Source organism: Leptonychotes weddellii, chromosome 2 (assembly GCF_054177405.1).
Source record: "Leptonychotes weddellii isolate Sample4059 chromosome 2, ASM5417740v2, whole genome shotgun sequence".
In the NCBI taxonomy this organism is placed as follows: Eukaryota; Metazoa; Chordata; class Mammalia; order Carnivora; family Phocidae; genus Leptonychotes; species Leptonychotes weddellii.
In genome coordinates this window covers 13,939,398-13,963,065 of record NC_138370.1, presented here as the reverse complement: position 1 = coordinate 13,963,065, position 23,668 = coordinate 13,939,398, and positions in this window count along the sequence as shown.

Sequence of the window (23,668 nt, the reverse complement as noted above, 5' to 3'; positions counted from 1 at the left end):
CATCACAATCCCAGATTTGAAGATACACTACAAAGATGTAGTAATCAAAATAGTATGGTACTGGCACAAAAATAGACACATAGATCAAGAGAACAGAATAGAAAGCTCAGAAATAAACCCAGAATTGTATGGTCAATTAAACTGCAACAAAGGAGGCAAGAATATGCAATCAGAAAAAGTCTCTTCAATAAATGGTGTTGGGAAAACTGAACAGCTACAGGCAAAAGAAAGAAAGTGGACCACTTTCTTACACCATACACAAAAATAAACTCAAAATGAATTAAAGACCTAAATGTGAGACCTGAAACCATATAAATCACCAGAAGAGAGCACAGGCAGTAATTTCTCTGACATCAGCCGTAGCAACATTTTTCTAGATATGTCTCCTGAGGCTAGGGAAACAAAAGCAAAAATAAACTATCGGGACCACATCAAAATAAAAAGCTTCTGCACAGCAAGTGAAACAATCAACAAACTAAAAGGAAACCTACTGAGCAGATATTTGCAAATGACACATAATAAAGGTTAGTATTCAAAATACCCAAAGAACTACAACTCAATGCCAAAAAACCCCAAATAATCCAATTAAAAGACATGAACAGACATTTCTCCAAATAAGACATCCAGATGGCCAAAAGACACATGAAAAGATGCTGAACACTAATCATCAGGGAAATACAAATCAAAACCATCATGATTTATAACCTCAGATCTGTCAAGAATGGCTAAAATCAAAGACACAAGAAATAATAGATGTTGGCAAGGATGTAGGGCAAAAAGAACCCTCGTGTACTGTTGGTGGGAATGCAAACAGAGATAGCCACTGTAGAAAACAGTATGGAGTTTCCTCAAAAAGTTAAAAATAGAATTACATATGATCCAGTAATTCCACTCCTGGATATTTACCCAAAGGATATAAAAACACTAATTCAAAAAGATATATGCACCACTCTGCTTAATATAACATTATTTACAAAAACCAAATTACAGAAGCAACCTAAGTGTCCATTGATGGTAAAGAAGATGTAGTTTACATATAGAATGAAATATTACTTGGCCATAAAAAAGAATAAAATCTTGCCATTTGCAACAACATGGATGTAGCTGGATAGCATAATGTTAAGTGAAATAAGTCAGTTAGAGAAAACAAATACTCTATGATTTCACTCATATGTGGAATTTAAGAAACAAAACAAAGGAGCAAAGAGGGAAAAAAGACAAACCAAGAAAGAGATTCTTAACTATAGAGAACAAACTGATGGTTACCAGAGGGGAAGTGGGAAGGGGAAATGGGTGATATAGGTGAAGGGGATTAAGAGTACACTTATCATGATGAGCGCTGAGTAATGTATAGAACTGTTGAATCACTATGTAACAAACCTGAAACTAATATAACACTGTATGTTAATTATACTGGAATTAAAAAAAAAAAAATCCAAAGCAGAATAACATGAGTTTCCAGATTCAAAGAACCCAATATATGCCCAGGACAAAAAATGAAAAGACTCACACCAAGAATATCTCTAAGAAATTTCTGAATACTAAGGACAATTAGAGAATCTGACAAGCTTAGAAAGAGAGAAGTATAGGTCACATCAAGAATCAGGGTGGCTTCTAGTATCTCAACTGCAATACTATGAGCTAAGATATAATGAAACAATACCTTGAAAACTCTGGAGGAAAATTAAATTATATATAAAATTTTATATTTAGTCCATATTAGTCAAGTATATACAGAGTGAAGGGAGAAGAAAAAGACATTTTCAGACATGCAAGATATGACTAAGAGTATTTCAAGGAGACTAAAAATAATGGTGGAGAGTTTGGAAATAAACTAGAGCAAGTAAGTAAGCCCAAGAAAAACAAAAAATTAATTACAAGAAAACAAAAAAAAAAGTACAAAAAGGAATGATCATAATTTACTCCATACCTCATTTATAAATACCAGTTACAAAGTTGTAAGTAGGTAAACACTGAATATTGATCAATCCAAAATTACAAAGTAAGCGTTAGCAAGATAAGGGCATGGAACGTATACAGGTAGATAAGGGAGGTGCAAAAAATACTAATAAATTCTCATTTTCTATGTAACATATTAACATCGTAAAATTATATCTAAAATGGAAAAATAATTGTATTAAATATAAATGGCCTAAATGCACCAGTTGAAAGAGACTGGCAGAGTAGATCAAAAAATATGGTCCCACATATGTTTTTTTACAAGAAATTCACTTCAAATATAATGATGTAAACAGGTTTAAGTAAAAGGATAGAGAAAGATATATCATGTGAACTCTAGTTAAAGGAAAAAAGAACTGGCTAGATTAATATTAAATAAAGTAGACTTCAGAGCAAAGAAATTTACCATACACACAGAGGGACAATTTAAAATGATAAATTATAAGTAATGTCTTCCAGCAAGAAGACACAGCAATACTAAACGTGTACACACCAAACATTAGAGCTGCAAAATACATGATGCAAAACTGATAAAACTGAATGGAAAAAAGGAGAAATCTATGATTATAGTTGGAGACTTCAACTCACCTCTCAGAAGAATAGGAAAAAAAAAAATAGAACTAGACAGAAAAGCAGCAAAAAAAAAAAAAAAAACTCAATAACACCATCAATTAACAGGATCTAATTAATATTTATACAACACTCCTCTCAACAACAGCAGGATATGCATTCTTTTTATTTATATTTTTTAAAGATTTATTTGAAAGAGAAAGAGAGAGAGAGGAGAGGCAAAGGAAGAGAATCCTCAAGCAGACTTCCCGCTGAGTATGGAGCCCAGTGGGGCCTCAATCCCAGGACCCTGAGATCATGGTCTGCCAAAATCAAAAGTCAGATGCTTAATAGACTGCACCATCCAGGTACCCCTACACATTCTTTTTAAGTGACCATATAACATTTACCAAGATAGACCATATCTTTGGCTACAAGACAAACTTTAACACATTTAAAATAAATTAATTATATAGACTGTTTTCTGACCACAATGCAATCAAATAAGAAATCAATAACAGAAAGATAACAGGAACTCTCCAAATTTTGGAAACTAAACAACACACTTCTAAATAACCCACAAGTTAAAAAGTCTCAAAGAAAAAATTTTTTAAATTTTTAATGAAACTGAAAATACTGAAATTTGGGTATGTTACCCAAATATATGAGACATAGTCAGATAAGTGCTGAGAAGGAAATTTATAGCTTAGTGCTTATGTTAGTAAAGAGAAAAAGTCTCAAATTAATAATCCAAACTCCCAGTGAAGAATCCAGAAAAAGAGCAAAACAAACCTAAAGCAAGCTGAAGAAAGAAAATAAAGAGCAGAAATCATTTAAATTGAAAACAGACAATAATAGAAAAAATTAATGAAATAAAGAGCTGGTGCTTTGAAAAGATCCTTAAATTGAAAAGCCTCTAGCAAGACTGGCAAAGACAAAAAGAGAAAGAGACAAATTACTATCAAGAAAGGAGCATGGAATATTGCTACAGACTCTTTATAGACATCAAAAGAATAAGACTATTACAAATTTTCCTATAAACATAAATTTGACAATGTAGACAAAATGGACCAATTCCTTAAACAAAACACAAACTACCCCAACACTTAATATGACATAATTTTAATACCCTATAACTATTAAGGAAATTGAATGTGTAATTTTACCACCCACCCTGAAAAACAAATCTTTAGGCCCAAATGGTTTTACTGGAGAATTCTATCAAACATCAAAAAAGAATTTCCACAAATTCTACCCAATTTCTTCCAGAAAATAGAATAAGAGAAAATACTACTCAATTCATTTTGTAAAATTAGTATTACACCAAAACCAGACCAACAACAAAAAAAAAACCAAATTACAGATGAATATTCCTCATGAATACAGAATTAAAAATCCTTAACAAAATATTAGCAAACAGAATTAAACAATATATAAAATGAATTATAAACTGTGATGGGGGGATTATTCCAGGGATACAAGGCTGGCTCAATATTCAAAATTTAATCAATATATTTGGTTATATTCAATCAATATAATCTATCATATTACAAGCAAAAGAAGAAAAATCACATTTCAACTAGTGCAAAAAAAAAAAGATTTGGTAATATTCAACACCCATTCATAATAAAAATTCTCAGAAAAAAGGAATAGAAGAGAACTTAACTTGATAATGACACACAGGTAACATTATGTTCAATGTTAAAAGAGTGAATCCTTTCCTGCAAGATCAGGAACAAGGTAAACATGCTTACTCTCACTGTATTCAATATAGTACTAGAAGTTCTAGCCAGCACAACAGACAAAAAGAAGAAATAAAAGACACACAGATTGAAAAAGAAGAAACAAACCTGCTCTTATTTGCTCTTTTCTGTATAGAAAGTCACAAGCAATCTATAAAAACAAAACTCTCAGAATTAATAGGTGAGCTCAACCAGGTCACAGAATACAAGATAAACTTACAAGAAATCAGTTGCATTTCCATACACTGGTAACAAACATATGGACACCAAAAATTTTAAAATAGACATAGCACCATTTATAATTACTCAAAAAGATTAGATACTTAGATGTCAATCTGACCAAACAGGTACAAGACTTGTATGCTCAAAACTACAGAATGCTGACAAAGAGATTTGAAAATATCTAAATAAGTGAAGAAACATTTGTGTTCATGGATTGAAAGATTCAACATCATTAAGATGTTAATTTTTCCTAGATTTATATACAGGTTTACTGAGATCCCTATCAAAACTCCAGCACATTTTGTACACAAAGGCAAAATTATTCTAAAATTTCTATGGAAAAGCAAAGAGTAAAACAATTTTGAAGAAAAAAAAGTGGGAGGAATCAATCCACCCAATTCCAAAACTGTAGCTACAGTAATAAAGACTAGGTGCTGCTGGTAAAGAGATGGACATATAGATGGGTCAAATGGAATAACCAACCTAGAAGGAGATCCATAAAAATATGCCCAACTGATTTTTGACAAAGGTGCAAAAAATGCCTGGATAAAAGATAGTCTTTTCAGCAAATGATGATGAAGCAATTGGGCATGCATTAGGGTGAAGAAAAAAAAAACAACAAAAAAAATTTTGACCTAAGAAACATTTTAAAGAAAACCAACTCAAAATGGATCATGCATTTAAATGTGAAACGTAAAACTATAAACTTTTATGAAAAAAGAAACAAAAGGAAATCTTCAGAATTTAGGACTAAGCTAAGAGTTCTGAGACTTGGTATCAAAACACAGTCTATAAAAGGAAAAACTGATAAATTAGACTTTATCAAAATTAAATAACTTTGCTTTGCAGAAGACCCTAAGAGGATGAAAAATAAGTTACAGAGTGGGGAAAAAATATTTACAAACTACATATGCAACAAAGGAATGGTGTCTAAAACACATAAAGGACTCTCAAAACTCGGCAATAAAAAAAATAAAAATCCAATCTGAAAATGAGCAAAAGACACAACAAGACATTTTACTGAAGAAGATATTCAGAGGGAAATAGACATATGAAAAGATGCTCAACAAGTTAATGTTTAGGGAAATGCAAATTAAAATCACAATGAGATATCACTATGCACATGTTAGAATGGAAGAAATTTTTTCTTTGAAGAACAACCGCTGCCAAAAATGTAGAGAATTTGGACAACCAATACATTGCTGGTGAGAATGTAAAATGATATAGTCACTCTAGAAAACAGTTTGGCAATTTCATTACACACACACACACACACACACACACACAAACAAACACACACACAACAAACCCAAAAACTGCACCCTTGGGTATTTATACCAGAGAAATGAAGGCTTAGATCTACACAATAACCTGCATGTGAATGTTCACAGTTTTATTCATTTTACCCCAAACATTAAACAACTCAGATATCCCTCAATAGGTGAACAAACAGTGGTATATCCACATAATAAACTACTACTGAGCAATAAGAAGGGATGAACTATTGATACATGGAAACAACCTGGATCGATATCTAGAGAATTATGATGAGTAAAAAAGTCAACCACAAAATGTTACATACTGTATGATTCCATTACCACAGCACTGTTGAATGAGAAATTAATGGAAATGGGGAATAGATTAGTGGTTGTCAAGGGTTAAATAGTGGATGGGGGCAGGTGGGCAGTAGGTTGGGCTATAAAAAGAGCAAAATGAAGGATCACTGTGATGGTGTAATGTTCTGTATCTTAACTGTATCAATGTCAATGTCCTGGGTGCAATATTGTACTATAGCTTTGCAAGATATTACCATTGGAAGAAACTGGTTAAAGAGTACATTGCTCTCTTTGTATTATTTTTTATTTATTTTAAAGATTTTATTTATTTATTTGACAGAGAGAAAGGGAGAAAGAGCACAAGTAGGGGAAGTGACAGGAAGAGGGAGAGGGAGAAGCAGGCTCCCCGCTGAACAGAGAGCCCGACGTGGGGCTTGATCCCAGGCCCATGGGACCATGACCCGAAGCAGAAGGCAGATGCTTAATTGACTGAGCCACCCAGACGCCCCTCTCTTTGTATTTTTTTTTTTTTTAAGATTTTATTTATTTATTTGAGAGAGAGAGAATGAGAGAGAGCAAGCACATGAGAGGGGGAAGGGTCAGAGGGAGAAGCATGCGGGACTCGATCCAGGGACTCCAGGATCATGACCTGAGCCGAAGGCAGTCGCTTAACCAACTGAGCCACCCAGGCGCCCTCTTTGTATTACTTCTTAAAACTGCATGTGAATTTACCATTATCTTAAAATAAGAAGCTGCATTTAAAAAGAGAAAAAGAAAACTTGGGCTGAACATTTTTTTCTCTTCACCTTCAAACTCTTCAATTTATTCAAATATCTTTTTAGAATCCATCAAATAGCAATGGTAAATAAACCATGAGAGATGGGTCTCTGAAGATTTTGGACTTTGTTGGAAAATATTAAAAACAATTCTTGATCTACTCTTCATTTCTTGATCATGACTTATCATGACTTATTTGCCTTTGCAAGTTAGAGCTACCACTTTTTTGATGTATTTTTATGAGCCAATTTGCTGTGCTAAGTAAGCACTTTTTAATTTATCTCAATAAAACCTACAACAGCCCTCTGAGATAGGTAGGTATGCCTAATTTGCAAAAAGAAATGATTCTCTCAGAACAAAATGATTGTCAAACAAAACCCAGGAAGTGATGAGCCAGAATGTGAGCTCATGATTTTTTTTCCTCCCTGTACACACTGTCTCATAACCACTATATCATGGCGTTCCTTCTGACTGAAATATTGCTGTTGGGCTCTTCCTGGAAAACTCCTACACATTTTTTTTCCTTTTGTCATTTGACTCAAATATAATTACTTCTGTTGAGTCTTTCTTGACTGTCAGGCAGAATTCATCACTCTGTTCCTGTCCTGGATATTTTGTATATACTTCTTTCAAAGCACTTTGCATATTCTTAGGACAGTCTTTTCCTGAAGACTCTGAGATCCTACAGGGCAAGTACCTGGTCTCTTTCATTGTATTGTATTCCTGATATCCAGCGTAGTGTACACACATAAATCACAATAAATGTTTTTTACTTGAAAGAATAAATGGTGAAAACTATTTCACAGATAGGGTAGAATCCAGACTATTTGTGCATGAAGTACGAAGTCACAGAGAACATGAGAATGAGTGTTAATTAGGCTTGAAGCAGAGCTCACTCCCTAATGAGTGTGATGAATAATTTCCAGCTCTGTTTCTGGAATTTAGAATGAGATGGAATTAAACATTTACTGTCTAAGTCTATGTATTCCTGTAGGTGATGCTCCCAAAAATATTTATTGGATGCTTCAACTTATTTGGTGTATCCCATAAGAGCTTTCTGAGCATAAATATATATTTATATATGTATATATAAACAAACATAAACCAAATTACAAATTAGTAGTGTCATGTCATATCTGTATTTAAACAATATATATCCAAGATCATGCAGAAAAGGAACAAGTTGTACTCTACCCCACCCTCCCTTTGATGAGGGCAGTACAGTAAATATTTACCAGGCTAGGTGGTTGACACAGTGGTGAATTAGGCAATTCTTAATTCAAGGGTAGTGGCTGACAGAAACTCTTAGAAAAAAAAAATTGGAGAGCAATCTCAAGTGCTCAGGTCCACATAAACAAAGGAGAGCAGACAACTTGGAAAGGTTGGAGAATGATCACAACTAATAGTTTTGCTGGTTACTCCTAGGTCATGCCTGTCACATGCAGACCTCACTGGAATTTGATAACCATTGGCAAGATATTCTTTTAGCAAAAATATATAAATAAGAGAAGCTATAAATCATAGGACTTTATTTGGTGCCTACATGTGTTAAGCATTCCCCCAAACATTGCTGTTTGATTGAAATATTCTCATTTTGCCACTCTCTGATTGGTAGAGGTATAGAAAACCAGAGAAGGCAGTGGCCGTCTCAAAGGACAGCTAATCACTGTCTACCTCAAATAAGCATAGTCTCTAAAAAAAGAATGCTTCTCAGCCACCTTCCATCAGGCTCAACATCCATAAATTACTATTTTTATAGAAATGGGGAGCCATGAATGATGCTAATTTGTTTCCTTGAGACACTATTTTTGACAGAATGTCAGACTAGATATTCTGAGGGACTTTTTCCCTAGAAAATACCTATGTCCTGCATAAAAAATCTTTCAGAATCATAAGTACTAAGTATTATCCACTAAAAGCTAAATTTCTCTGAGGTCCAGCTGCCGATCCAGCAATCTAGGGCCAGCAGAACCTGTAGAAAGGTGAGTGGGAGCCCAAAGACTACACTCTCCCCTCAAGGGGCTGAAGTGGTATTCTAGGTCAGAGTTGTTCCCTGGCTTCCAGCAGAAGAAAATGTATTTTCTCCCTGGAAGAAAATATTTTTAACCACTCATCCTCTTCAAACATTGAATTAAGACATTTTGCCATTAAAATGATTGGCTCTATAACCAAAATTCTTTGCACAGAGAAGTCAAGAGGCTCAGATGGTTTTACAAGTAAAATCTACTGGAAAATAAAACGCTCAGAAATACATCTAGCAAGAGATGTTTAAAAATAGTATAGAGAAACCTAAAACACAATAAAAATAAAAGAAATGAAGATATTCTATGTTCATGGATAGGAAATCTCAATATCATCAAGTTCCAAGCAGTATACTCAACAGTATTCCCTCTCCAAATTAATCTAGATTCAATCCAATTTCAGTCAAAATCCTACAGGTTCCTCTTTTTCCTTTTTTGAGAAATAGGATTCTAAAATTAACATGGAAGAGCAAACACATAAGAATTAACAACATGCTAATGAAGGAGAATTTGTGAAATCATTCCCTACCAAAGATGAAGACACATTGTAAAGCAATGGTCAATTAAGATAGTGCAGTACAGATACTAAAATTAACAAACTGTTAAGAAGAACTTAATAAAGAGTCAAGAAATAGAGTAACACATATATGAAAAATTGAAATAGGGAAGTGGTGGTGGCATTGCAGATACTGAGGAAAGGATCAAGTTTTCAAAAGATACTGTACCTCTGAAACAAATAATACATTATATGTTTAAAAAAAAGAAGATAGTAGGAAGGGAGAAATGAAGGGGGGCATCGGAGGGGGAGATAAACCATGAGAGACTATGGACTCTGAAAAACAAACTGAGGGTTCTAGAGGGGAGGGGAGTGGGGGGATGGGTTAGCCTGGTGATGGGTATTAAAGAGGACATGTACTGAATGGAGCACTGGGTGTTATACGCAAACAATGAATCATGGAACACTACATCAAAAACTAATGATGTAATGTATGGTGATTAACATAATAAAAAAAGAAAAAGAAAAAAGATAATGCTGGGACAATAGGTTATCCATGGGGGGGGGGGCAGAAGGGATTGAGCTCTTCTACATACCTTACACCAAAATAAATTCCTGATGGATTCAAGACTTAAATGTGAAACAAAAAACTTCAGATCCTTCCTTTAGAAGAAAATTAGAAAAATCATTATAGAAACTTCACACTAAAGAAGGGTTTTTAATATGACCTAAAAGTACTAATCATAAGAGACCACCCTGGTAACTATAATTATCTTAAATTATTTACTTGAGTACATCAAAAGACTTTATAAAGGGCATGAAAAGATAACCCATAAGCTGGGAGAAGACAAATATGATACATGTAAGTGACAAAAGACTGGTATTCCAAACTGCTATCCATCAAAAAGAAAGAAAAACATGTAGAATGATGGACAAAGACATGAAGAGTTATTTCAAAAAGAAAGAAGCCAAATTACAAATAAGCACAAAAAATCTACCCTCATTAGCTTTTCAGGAAATATATCTTAAGATCTCAATGAGATATCATTTTATAAGCATTAGCTTGGAAAAGATTAAGACCTGATCAAATTTTTACAACAAATTATTGTTAACAACCTTGGAAACCAATAAGGCAGGATCTCATAGATTTGAATACTTGCCTAGGAGACAAGCATAAAAATATCATAGTATTATTGTTCACATCAGAGTATTATTGTTCACAACGTCCAGCACCCTGAACATTCACTGGTAGAAAAATGAATAAATGTACTGAGGTATTTTGTGTAGACTATGATTTGGCAGAAAATGAACTAACTCCTGTTATATGAAACAAAGCAGAAGAACCTTGGAAATACTGAGTAAAAAGAGCAATTTTCTGAAGACAGCACACATCCCAGAAAAAAATTTTGTGTTACTTAAGAACAAACAAAATTAAATGTAGCATCAGAGATACTCCCATGATTTTATGACAATTTTTTTTTAAGTTTCTCAAAGAGGTAATGCTAAAATGAAGAAAACACTCAGGTAAATTGTACTTTATAATAGGTAAAATATAGTTGTCTATGTTCTTCTGTCTATATCAAATGTTACAAAATACAAATAATATTAAGATCTTACATGTTCAACTAAGCAAAGACTTTGAATCAGGTGTTTTTATTAAGTATTTACAATCATACCTCACTTTACTTGTGCTTTGCTTTATCGTGCTTCACAGATATCACATTTGTTTTTGTTTTTACAAATTGAAGATTCATGACAACCCTACATCAAGCAAGCTCATCAGCACCATTTCTCCAACAGAATTTGCTCACTTGGGGTCTCTGTGTCACATTTCAGTAATTCTCACAATATTTCAAATGTATCATTATTGTATTTGTTATGGTGATCTGTGATCAGTGATCTTTGATGTTATTATTAAAACTTAATCGATAAATGTTAATGTGTGTTCTGACTGCTCCACTGACCAGCTCTTCCCCCATCTCTCTCTGTCTCCTTGGGTCTCCCAATTCCCTGACACACAGTATTTAAATTAGGCCAATTATTAACCTACAATGGCCTCTAAATGTTCAACTGAGAGAAAGAGTCGTATGTCAGGCACTTTAAATCAGAAACTAGAAATGATTCAGCTCAGTGAGGAAGGCATGTCAAAAGCTGAGACAGGCCAAAAGCTAGGCCTCTTGCATCAAACAGCCAAATTGTGAATGCAGGGGACAACTTGAATAAAATTAAAAGAGCTACTCCAGTGAACACACAAATGATAAAAAAGTAATATAGCCTTATTGCTGATATGAAGACAATTTGAGCAGTCTGGATAGAAGATCAAGTCAGCCATAACATCCCTGTAAGCCAAAGCCTAATCCAGAGCAATGCCCTAACTCTCTTCAGTTCTATGAAGGCTGAGAGAGGGGAGGAAGGTGCAGAAGAAAACTTTGAGGTTTAAGAAAAGAAGCCATCTCTATAACATAAAAGTGCAAGGTGAAGCCGCAAGTGCTGAAGTAGAAGCTGCAGCAAGTTATCAAGGGATCTAGCTAGGATAATTAATGAAGGTGGCTACTCTAAACAACAGATTTTTAATGTAGCAAAAAAACGGTCTTTTTATTGGAAGAAAATGCCATCTAGGACTTTCATAGCTAGAGAAAAGAAGTCAATGCCTGGCTTCAAAACTTCAAAAGTCAGGCTGACTCTGATTAAGGGCTAATGTAGCTGGTGACCTTAAGTTGAAGCCAATGTTCACTGACCATTCCAAAAATCCTAGGACCCTTAAGAATTATATGACCTCTATTCTGCCCATGCTCTGTAAATGAAACAGCAAAGCCTGGGTGACAGCACATCTGCTTATAACATAATTTACTGTATATTTAAGCCCATTGTTGAGGCCTATTCAGAAAAAAAACGATTCCTTTCAAAGTATTCGCGTTCACTGACAATGCATCTGGTCATCCAAGTGCTCCACCTGAGATGTACAATGAGATTCATGCTGTTTTCATGCTTGCTAACACAACATCCATTCTACAGCTTATGCATCAAGGAGTAATTTTGACTTTCAAGTCTTATTTTTAAAGAAATACATTTTGCCATAGATAGTGATTCCTCTGATGGATCTGGGCAAAGTCAATTGAAAATTGTCCAGACATTATTCATCATTCTAGAACTTTCATGACCCATGTCAAGAGGTCAAAATATCAACATTAATAGGAGTGTGGAAGAAGTTTGTTCCAGCCCTCATGGATGATTTTGAGGGGTTTAAGACTTCAGTGGATCGAGTACTGCAGATGTGGTAGAAATAGCAAGAGAATTAGAGTTGGAAGTGGAGCCTAAAGATGGGACTGAACTGCTACAATCTCATGATAAAACTAATGGATGAGGAGTTGCACCTTATGGCTGAGCAAAGGAAGTGGTTTCCTAAGCTGAAATCTACTGATGCTGTGAAGATTGTTGAAATGACCACAATGATTTAGAATATTCCATAAACTTATTTGATACTACATAAATTCAGCAGCAGGGTTTGAGATGATTGACTCCAAATTTGAAAGAAGTCCTACTGTGGGTAAAATGCTATCAACAGCATCACATGCTGCAGAGAAATCCTTCTAAAAGGAAGAGTCAATCAATGTGACAAACTTCATTATCGTCTTATTTTAAGAAATGGTCATGACTGCGCCAACCTCCAGCAACCACCACCCTGATCACTCAGCAGCCATTAACATCGAGATAAGACCCTCCACCAGCAAAAAGATTATGATTTGCTGAAAGCTCAGATGACAGTTAGCATTTCTTAGCAAGAAAGTATTTTAAAATTAAGGTATATACATTGGCTTTTAGACATAATGGTATTGCGTACTTAATAGACCACAGTACAGTATAAACATGACTTTTATATGCACTGGGAAACTAAAAGTTTTATTTGACCCACTTTATTGCAATATTTGCTTTATTGTGGTGGTCTGGAACCAAAGCCACAATATCTCTGAGATATGCTGTACTATAACACTTTGTTTCCAAATAGCAGCAGCAGGTAGTAAAACACCAGATTAGGAGTTAGGAGACATGCGTCTAAATCCACGTCATCAATGAACTAGCTCTGTGAATTTGGGTGAGAAATTTCTCTGAGTCCCTGTTTCCTATCTAGAAAATAAAGATTAAAATAAAATCCTATCCTGCCAATTTCACAAGCATATTAAAAGAGGTAATATAATAGTGATTTGAAATTTGTTTAGTGTGAAGGTGTTATGACGATGTTAGTAAGTAAAGGTCATCCCCCACGTGCTGGGGTAAAATTCTGATTTGCAGTATTGCGGAAAGAGAAGGAACAGCAAATGGGAGGAACTTCTGCAACAAAGTGTTAGAGTACAGCATATCTCAGAGATACTGTGGCTTTGGTTCCAGACCACCACAGTAAAGCAGCAGCGGAAATGCACTCCCACTAAAAGATGATGACTGTGCACTTTGAGGAAACACTCCAAAAAGAAAGAACAAAGTTTTCTTTGTTCTAATGTAGTGTGGAATGTTCAAAATTTTGAAAATGTTAAAATAACTGGAAAGAATGATGGCAGCATATATTAAAAAATGAGCCCTGAATCAAGGGTAGACTCATAGTTTAAACTCACCTTTCTCACTAATCAGCTTTATGATCATGGAGGAGAAGTCACTTAATCTCTTGAGCTTCATATTCTCCATCTGTAAAATGTAGTTGTATTTAGAACAGTGATGTTTTCTCCAACTCGATTTCATTGCAAAGTTATGGAGAAATTTCTTTGACAATGAGCTGAAATATGCAGTAAAAACTGGAAACATTACAAACGATATCTTGAATGTTTGGCTTTTACAATTTCCTAAGTGGCTTTACATGCATCACCTCCTTTCATAAGTCCTTAAAGTTTCAATATTGAAAGGGATGTTAAATGGCATGCAGATTATCCTTTAGCTGATGTGTTTCTCTTCAAAATCAATACTAAATGTACAATCAGTCTATACTTGAATTCCAGTGACATGAAACTAGTTCATATGAAAGCCCAGTCTCATTTTGAGAATTTCTGATTAGTAGAAATTTCCTCAAAAGAATTCTATCTAATAATGATGTTAACAACCATCCAGAGGCACTCAACCAAGTGTTTCCTGTAGACTATCTCATGTGATCCTCAGATCAGCCCTATGACCCAGGCATCATTACTGCCATTTTACACACTACTCTTGTACAAGCTCACTCCAGCAGTCTGGATGCTGAGCTCAGGCTCACAGCCATCATGCTCTACCTCGTATAACTTATTTCCCAACCAGTGTACACTTTTTAAAAATTAATAAACTTTCTTTTGTATATCAGATTTTAATTTATTGAAAAACTGAGCAGAAACTACAAGAGTTCCCATATACCTTCCCCCTCTGTCCCCTCCACAGTTTCCCCTACTATTAACATCTTGCATTAGTGTAGACCATTCGTTATAATTGAGGAACCAGATCGATAATTATTAAAGTTTACAATTTACATTAGGGCTCACTGTTGGTGTTGTACATTCTATGGGTTTTGACAAAGATATAAGGATATGTGCTCCCCCATTGCAGCACTGTGGAGAATAGCTTCATTGCCCTACAAATCTCCTGGGCTCCACTTACTTGTCCCCTCCCTCCCTCTCCCTGAACCCTTGGCAATCCCTGGTCTTTTTACTGTCTCCATAGTTTTGCCTTTTCCAGAATGTTGTATAGTTAGAAACATATGGTGGCCCTTTGAGATTGGCTTCTTTCACTTAATTATATGCCTTTAAGTTTCCTTCATGTCTTTTCATGGCTTGATAGCTTGCTTGCTTTTATTAATAATATTCCATTGTCTGGATGTACCACATTTTCTGTTTTGTTTTGTTTTTTTTATCTATTCACCCACTCAAGGACAATTTGGTTGCTTCCAACTTTTGGCACTTATGAATAAAGCTGCCATAAGCCTGCATGCACAGGTTTTGGTGTAGACAAAAGGGTATTTTTAGATTTTTTTCCAGCTTTATGGAAATATACTTGACATACAACATTGGGTAAGTTGAAGGTGTACAATCTGATTTCATATATATTCATATTGCAAAATGATTACCACAGTAAGAGTAGTTAACACATCCCTTACTTCATAGTTATACTTTGTGTGTCACTGTGGTAACAACATTTAAGATCTACATCAACTTTCAATTATACTATACAGCATTGTTAACTATAGTCACCATGCTGCACATTGGGTCCCCAGAATTTACTTAGTGTTTTATAACTGGAAGTTTGTATCCTTTGACCAACACCTCATTTCGACCTCCCCTCAGTACCATTCTATGTTGTTTCTATCAGTTTGGCCTTTTTAGATTCCACATATAAGTGAGATTATTCAGCAATTGTCTTTCTCTGTCTTGATTTATTTCACTTAGCATAACACCCTCAAGGTTCATCCATGTTGTTGTAAATGATAGATTTTTCCTTTTTTATATATACACAATAGAATATTATTTAGCCATCTTTTCTCCTTAGCCATTGATCTGTCAATGGACACTTGGATTGTTTCATATCCTGGCTATTATGAATAATGCTGCAATAAACATGGAGGTACAGAGAGAGCTCTTCAAGGTAGTGATTTTATTTCCTTCAGATACATAGCCAGAAGTGGGATTGCTGGATCATATAGCAATTCTGTTTTTAACTTTTTGAGGAACCTCCATACTGTTTTCCACAATGGCTGCACCGATTTGCATTCTCCCCAACTGTGCACAAGGGTTCCCTTTTCTTCATATCCTCACCCACACTTGTTATTTCTTGTCTTTTTTTTTTATAATAGCCATTCTGACAAGTGGGTGGGGATCTCTTACTGTGGTTTTGATTTGCATTTCCCTGTTAACTGATGCTGAACACCTTTTCATGTATTTGTTGCTATTTGTGTGTCTTCTTTAGAAAAAAGTATCTGTTTGGGTCCTTTGCCCATTGTTAACTAGGATTTTATGGGTTTTTGCTACTGAACTGTGTGACTTCCTTGTATATTTTCAGTATTAACCCCCTTATCAGATATATATATTTGAAAAGCTTTTCTCTAATCCATAAGTTGCCTTTTCATTTCGTTCAGTTTCTTTTGCTGTGCAGTTTTCAATCTGACACAGTCCCATTTGTTTACTTTTGCTTTTGTTTCCTGTCCTATCCAAAAAATCATTGCCAAGACCAATGTTTTTTGTTTTTTTTAAGATTTTATTTATTTATTTGACAGAGAGAGACACAGCGAGAGAGGGAACACAAGCAGGGGGGAGAGGGAGAGGGAGAAGCAGGCTTCCTGCCAAGCAGGGAGCCCGATGTGGGGCTCGATCCCAGGACCCTGGGATCATGACCTGATCTGAAGGCAGACACTTAACGACTGAGCCACCCAGGCGCCCCGCCAAGACCAATGTTAAGAAGCCTTTTTTCCTGTGTTCCTCTAAGAGTTTTATGGTTTCAAAAGCCTTACATCTAAGTCTTTAATCCATTTCAAGTTAATTTTTGTGAGTGGTGTAAGACAGGGATTTCACTCTTTTGCACATGAATATCCAGTTTCCCCAACACGTCAAGCTTCTTACATGCTGGACTGGAAGCCAGAAGTCCAGTGTACAGTTTTTAAAATACAAGTAGTTTCTCAATGAAATAGGCCCATTTTTAAATGAAATAGATGTTTAAAGTATGCTCAGGTAAACTTGACACCTTTCACATTATCTCTTTTCATTTGCCTTCATTGCTATTTTTTTTATTAATGAAGCAATATAGAATTATCAAACATTTTCTTTAAAGTATTTTTAAAAGAAATCATGTCTATAATTTGACCATTTATCAAAAATACATTAGTATTTTGTTGCACTTTGTTTCAGTATATATCTAATTTTCCCTTTTCTCTTCCCTCCTTCCCCCTCCTTCCTTCCATGATTCATTTTTCCTTTCCTCCCACCTATATATTTAAAATGCTCACTGCTTTACATATATATATATATATGTGCCTATATATGTGTATTATATATGTAAATGCAGATATATGTAATTTAATTTTAATCTAATACATACAGTAACAAGTTTAATATGTAATTATTATACATATCACTGTATATATATAACATCATCTAATTCTATCTATATCAATATCTATAATTTCAATTTAATCCCAGATTGGATGGCATCCACACTTCCTTGGGAGTTTGCTATAAAGTTTCCAACTATTCAAACTGTATTCACCTTAACTACCAAAGACCACTCCTCTGAGAGACTCAGACATATATTAATTTTCTCTGGTGTCTCTCCTCCTAGCTTTCCCTCCCTTCAATTCAGAAAGGGAGAAAGAGAAGATAACACATTCATGCAATGGCTACTCTTTCAAACACTGTGAATCTGTGGCCTGTCCTTTCTCCAGGAAAGTAACTATCCCTTTCAACTTTTCTATTATTGCCTTTATTATGTTGAGATTCTCTTCTTTTATCTCATGAAAAATGTTTTGTAATAGTCCCCTTTTTGATCAAACAATTTGCAAATTATTTGTATAAAAAATAGGATAAGGGTTTTTAACACATGATTACTCAAAATAAAAGGCAGTAAATGTAAAAATCATGAAGTATTTTAGAAAATTCATCAAACCAAGTTTATTCTCAGTTAATAATGTTGCTTTCATTGAAAGTCAAATCTATAATTTCATTTTCACTAAAATGGCTCTGTGGGGATGCCTGCCTGGCTGAGGAAATAGAACATGCAACTCTTTATCTTGGAGTTGTAAATTTGAGCCCCACAGTGGGTATAAAGATTGCTCAAAAATAAAATCTCCAAAAAAATTTAAATGGCTCTGAGATATATATGTATCTATTTTACTAGAATATTTATGACTTACCTAAAATTTGACCTTCATCCCTATTACAGCAGTTGGCTGACACCCCCATCCAAATTCAGCACAAGAATTCAATGAATAGCATTAAGCTTCTATCCTTACCAATAAAGCCTGTAATAAGGCATCACTGGTATTATAGCTTGAATCCCTGCTGCCTCAAAATGAGGTAAAAAAGAAAGCTAAGTATCACTAATTTTGTTACAGTAGATAAGCTCAAGTAACACTTTCCTCTTTCCCATATTTGATACTGAAGATAAAGTAAGAATTACTTCTGAAGTGCCAGGAAATACTTGAGCTTCAGTCCAAGTACTCAATAACCAGAGGTGACAGAATCCATTTCCAAACTCTTCACTGCAGTAGGCATAGTGTGAAAACCTAACTCTTTCACATTAAATAAGAAATAAGAACACCTTGAAAAATTATGGCTGGTGCTTTCTTCTACTGAGAATTTTCAACTTCTAGAATGAAAGAATACCAGCCTTTCCAATGAAATCTGAATCATTTAAAAAAATAATCTAGGATAAATTGTCAGTATGGGTTTTAAGAGAGTACACGTAGTAGTAGTGTGACTTGGCATTGAAACAAGAGGATAGGCAAACGGATAGTCCATTAGCCAGGCTAGATTATGCCACATTAACAAGAACCCCTAAATCTCCATGGCTTTAAAACAAAAGAGTTGGTTTCTCATTTCTGCAAAATCCCTTGTGAGTGTGGGCAACACTCCAGCCCACTGGCTCCCATGTAACATCAGTGTGACTCCTCCATACCAATTCAAGCTTCCACAATTCCACAACAGGACACAAAAATTCTAGACAGTCTTATACCAAAAAGTAAATGCTCCTGCGTATAAGTGATACACATTATCTCTGGTGCTACCCATTCTTCCCCACTGCAAGAGAGTGGGGGATGGGAGTCACCCAGATGGAGAGGGGGCAGATACAGGATGAACGATGCAAGCCTTCCTGATCATGAGGTGAGCCCTGACACAGGCTTCATATCATGTTCACACTCCTGATTTTTGCCAAGTGAAACTCCTCTGTTATCAATTCAGTCTCTACATATTTGCAACTCATAGTACCAAATGTTATGTGAAAAAAATTCTGCTCAGCACACTCTCAAACTTGACTCTTCATCCATAAAATACAATTAAAATTTAGCAGATTGGCTATAGATCCCTCCAAAGTCAGCAGAAGCAGGCACCATGGACCCAGCAGTTGAGAATATGGGTTGATGGAATCAGAGCAAGTTGGCTACCCAGCTGTTTTTTATTGACTGAATTCTCATAGGCAAATTACCTAACCTAAGCAGGTTGGTTTTGTTTGTTTGTTTGTTTGTTTGTTTTTAGCAGTCTGAGGGTTAAAGTTTTACTTTATTTATTCTTCTACTTATAAGGTTAGAAGCATACAAAAGGCAGGCCTAGAAAGGTACCGGGCTCTCCAGATATGAGCACTTTGCAACATGGGGCCAAGCACAGGACCCCTCTGGACCAGATCATGGCACAGAGCAGGAGGGACTGGACGACAAGAGAGTTGCAATCAGTGGAAGCTGTAGTTGACACAGCCCTTTACCTATGTGCTTTTATGCAAAAAAGTATAATGTAATACTAACAAAAAGGTCAGAATCCTCATTTTTTGGCTACCTAAAACTATTATTCTAACCTTCAATTGTTTAAGATTTATATTACTATAAACAACTCCTTGAGCTTTCACTCCTACAAAACTAGCCTGAGACAAATCACTATTAGCTTTTGTCTCCTTTTCAAATGCATTTTTCAGTGTCCTTTTCCTTCTTGCTTCTTCCCACAGGTACCCAAGTCTTCATGGTGTCCTCTGGTTGTGCAGTACCATGCCACCCAAACTTGTCCCAACAGAGAAGGAGCCGGGGGCAATAACTTTGAGAAGGACATTTTAGGAGAGAGGACACTTCTGGCATTCCTCAAATATGCCCAGGTGTATGGATAGTCTTGTGCTCCCAGACACAAAATCTTTTTCATCTACATAGTAATGTTGTAGTGGTTAAGCTTCAGCTTCAATCTCTGTATCTGTTGTTTTCTTTTATAAAAGATGAGTAAATTCCAGAGACCTGCTGTACAACATTGTATCTATAGTTAACAATACTGTATTATGTGCTTAAAAATTGCTTGAGAGCGTAGATCTCCTATTAAGTGTATTTACCACGGGAAGGGCAGAGGCGAGAAGAAACTATGTAGGAACTTGAACAGAACCCTTTGCTCTAATTGTAAAGGACAACTGCTGTGCTTCAATCATCTATAATCAAGGAAATTAGAGGCTTGACGATTTTTAAAAATTTTTACTTTCTCTTAATATACATGATTCTCAGAATTCTCACTCCTACTTTTCTCCATATCCTTTATAATTTCTTCGCTGGTATTAGTTTATAAAAATTCATTTTCCAAACTATTTTATATATATCAACAAATCTTTTGCCTTACATGGAAAGGCAAAACACCTTTAGTATAGCAGCAGCTTCATCACAAGGCCATAATCACAATAATCGACAACACAATCCTGCCGAAGACCAACAAAGTTGGAAGACACATTATCTGATTTCAATAAAGGTACACGCATCAAGGCACACGGCAATGGCAACAGAATAGACCCAGAGATCAATGAAAAAGAATGGAGAACCCAGAAATAGATCCATACAAATACAGCCAACTGATTTTTGAAAAAGGCATAAAGGCAATTTGCTGGAGAAAGAAGTGTTTTCAACAAATGGCGTTAGAACAATTGGACATTGATGTGGCAAAAAAATGAACCTAGACAGAGACCTTCTCTATCTTTCACAAAAATTAACTCAAAGTGGGTCATACACCTGATCATAAAATTATAAAACTTCCAGAAGAAAATAGAAAATAACCTTGGGTGTGGTGATGAGATTTTAGATAGAACACAAAAAGCACAATCCATGAAACAGAAAATTAGTAAATTGGACTTTATTAAAAGTAAAAACTTCTGTTTTGCAAAAGACACTGTTAAAAGAATGAAAAGACAAGCACAGACAGGGAGAAAATCTTTGCAGCACACATATCTGATAAAGGACTTGAATTTAAAATATACAAGGATCTCTAAAAACTCAACAGTAAGGAAGACAAAGGACCCAATTTTTATCAAGGGGGTAAGAACTGAATAGACACCTTGTCAGCAAATAAGCATATGAAAAGATCCTCAACATCGTAAGTTGTTGGGAGGGGGGATGTAAATTAAAAAGTATTTAAATTAAAAAGTAATACCACTGTACCTATTAGAATAGCTAAAAATTTAAAAAACTGGTATTACCAATTGCTGGTGAGGATGCGAAGCAACAGGAACTCCCAGTCATTACTGACAAGAAAACAAGTTGTATGGCCCCTTAGGAATATAAGCTGGTGTTTTTCACAAAGCAGAACACAGTCATACCATATGATCCAGCAATCTTGCTCGTAGGTATTTACCCAAATGATTTAAAAACAGTCAGAAAAACTTGCATGCAGATGTTTACAGCAGCTTAACTCAAAAATCACCAAAAAATTGGAAGTAACCAAGATATCCTTCAATAGAGGAATGGATAAACAAACTGATAAATCTATCATGGAATATCACTTAGTAATCAAAAAGAATGAACAATTAAACCACATAAAGACATAGATAAATCTTAATAATGCTAAGTGAAAGAAGTCAGTCTGTAAAGGCTACATACTACATGATTCCAACTATGTGACTTTCTGGAAAAGTCAAAATTATGGAGACAGTAAACAGATCAGTGGTTGCCAGGGGTTCATGGGAAGAGGGGAGTGGTATTAAATAAGAGAAGCATAAGGATATTTTGCCAGTGAAATTATTCTGTATGATCTTGCAATAGCAAATGCAGGACACTAAGTTTGCCAAATACTACAGAACTTAATATCACAAAGAGCAAACCTTAACAAACTGTTAGCAGATAAACTGAGGCATGCTAAAATTTATGAATTTGCTCAAACATTAATTCCAATTGGGCAGCGCCTAACTGAAAGTGGTTAGGAGCGCTCTACCAACAGAAACTACAGGAAAGGTTTTTACAAAGGAGACATGGAAGCAAAGCAAGGAAATTATTTGATTGGCTATAGTTTAAGGGTGGTTGTTCTTCCCTTCATTATTTTCCTTTTGGTACTTAGCTAGGTACTTGCACATAACATGTATCAAATAGGAATAAAAATACATTGAAAATGAAAGAGCAGGCTAATAAAGTAATTAAATATTGAAATACTTTATTTTCACCTTGGCATTAGACCAATTATTGGGAGCAGGATGTGGCTGACAACCTACATGGACTCCCAGGCCATCTGGAGAGAGACTGTGTGACTGCAGTCCCAGCAGGACTGACTGGCAACGCTGGAGGGGGAGAGGCACTGCTATGTACAGCATGGGGCAGGGAAGAGCAGGGCAAGCTGAACGGGAGAGACTAGAGAAAACTCCATGCTGAAAAACAAGTGGAAAGCTTATTACCCCTGCAAAGAAAGTTCCTCCTGTCCTCCTCTGACCCACCTCACCTGAGTTGGACAACCATTTTTTCCAGTAGGAGGGAAAGCGGTTTTATTCCACCACAAGCAGTATTGAGAATGTTCTGTTTCTGATGGGCCAAAAGTGAGGGAATGGGAAGAGGATCTTTGCCTTCACAAATTAGCCCCTCTGTTCCAGCAGGTGAGCTCTGGGCGGGTGGGAGTGGGGGAAGGATCTGCAGTTTGGGGCAGTTTTCTAGGGCAGCCAGGTGGGAGGCTGGAAGCTAAGCAGCTGAAATCTTATCACCAGGCTCTTGCCAGCGGACAATGAGTGTCCCACACATTCCCCCTAGGTCTGAATAAAAGTTTGAATTATTTAGTTCAATATCATCTTCTATTTTGCGGCAAAATCTAGTTAGAGCTGGTTTTAAATTGGATTTTTTCTCTCCTCTGTTGGGACAGGAATGCACAGTGTCATCTCCCCTGATCAGTTCATGGACAATGCCAAAACCCAGAGTCTTGCTCTCTGGAAATCAGCCTTTCCTTTCTTCTGTGTGGATCACTACATCATCCTTTGCAAGCAAAGGAACACAGCCTCTTTTCCATGATAAACACCTATTGCTTCTACGGACATTCCTTGCATATTAGAGTAATGGAAAGAGGTGAATGGTGCTCCGTGAAGCCCAAAAGGAGAAAGGAAAGCAGACTAATGGGTGTAACCTGATCTCTAAGATCAAAATAAATAATTTGGTATACAATTACTGATAGACTGCTAAGAAAAGGAACTTATTTTTAATTTACAATGTAACCCTGCAAAACAATAATTGTAACCACTTATTGAGTATCTATGTGTATACTGGATACTCTCTAGTGACTTTTACTTATATTATTTATTTATCATAATAACCACAATGTAGGCATTATTATGATCAGAGTCAGTAATAGCATAGTGCAGGGATCAGCAAAAGTGTAAAGGGCCAGATACTAAATATTTTAGGTTTTAGGAGCTATAGGGTCTCTGTTA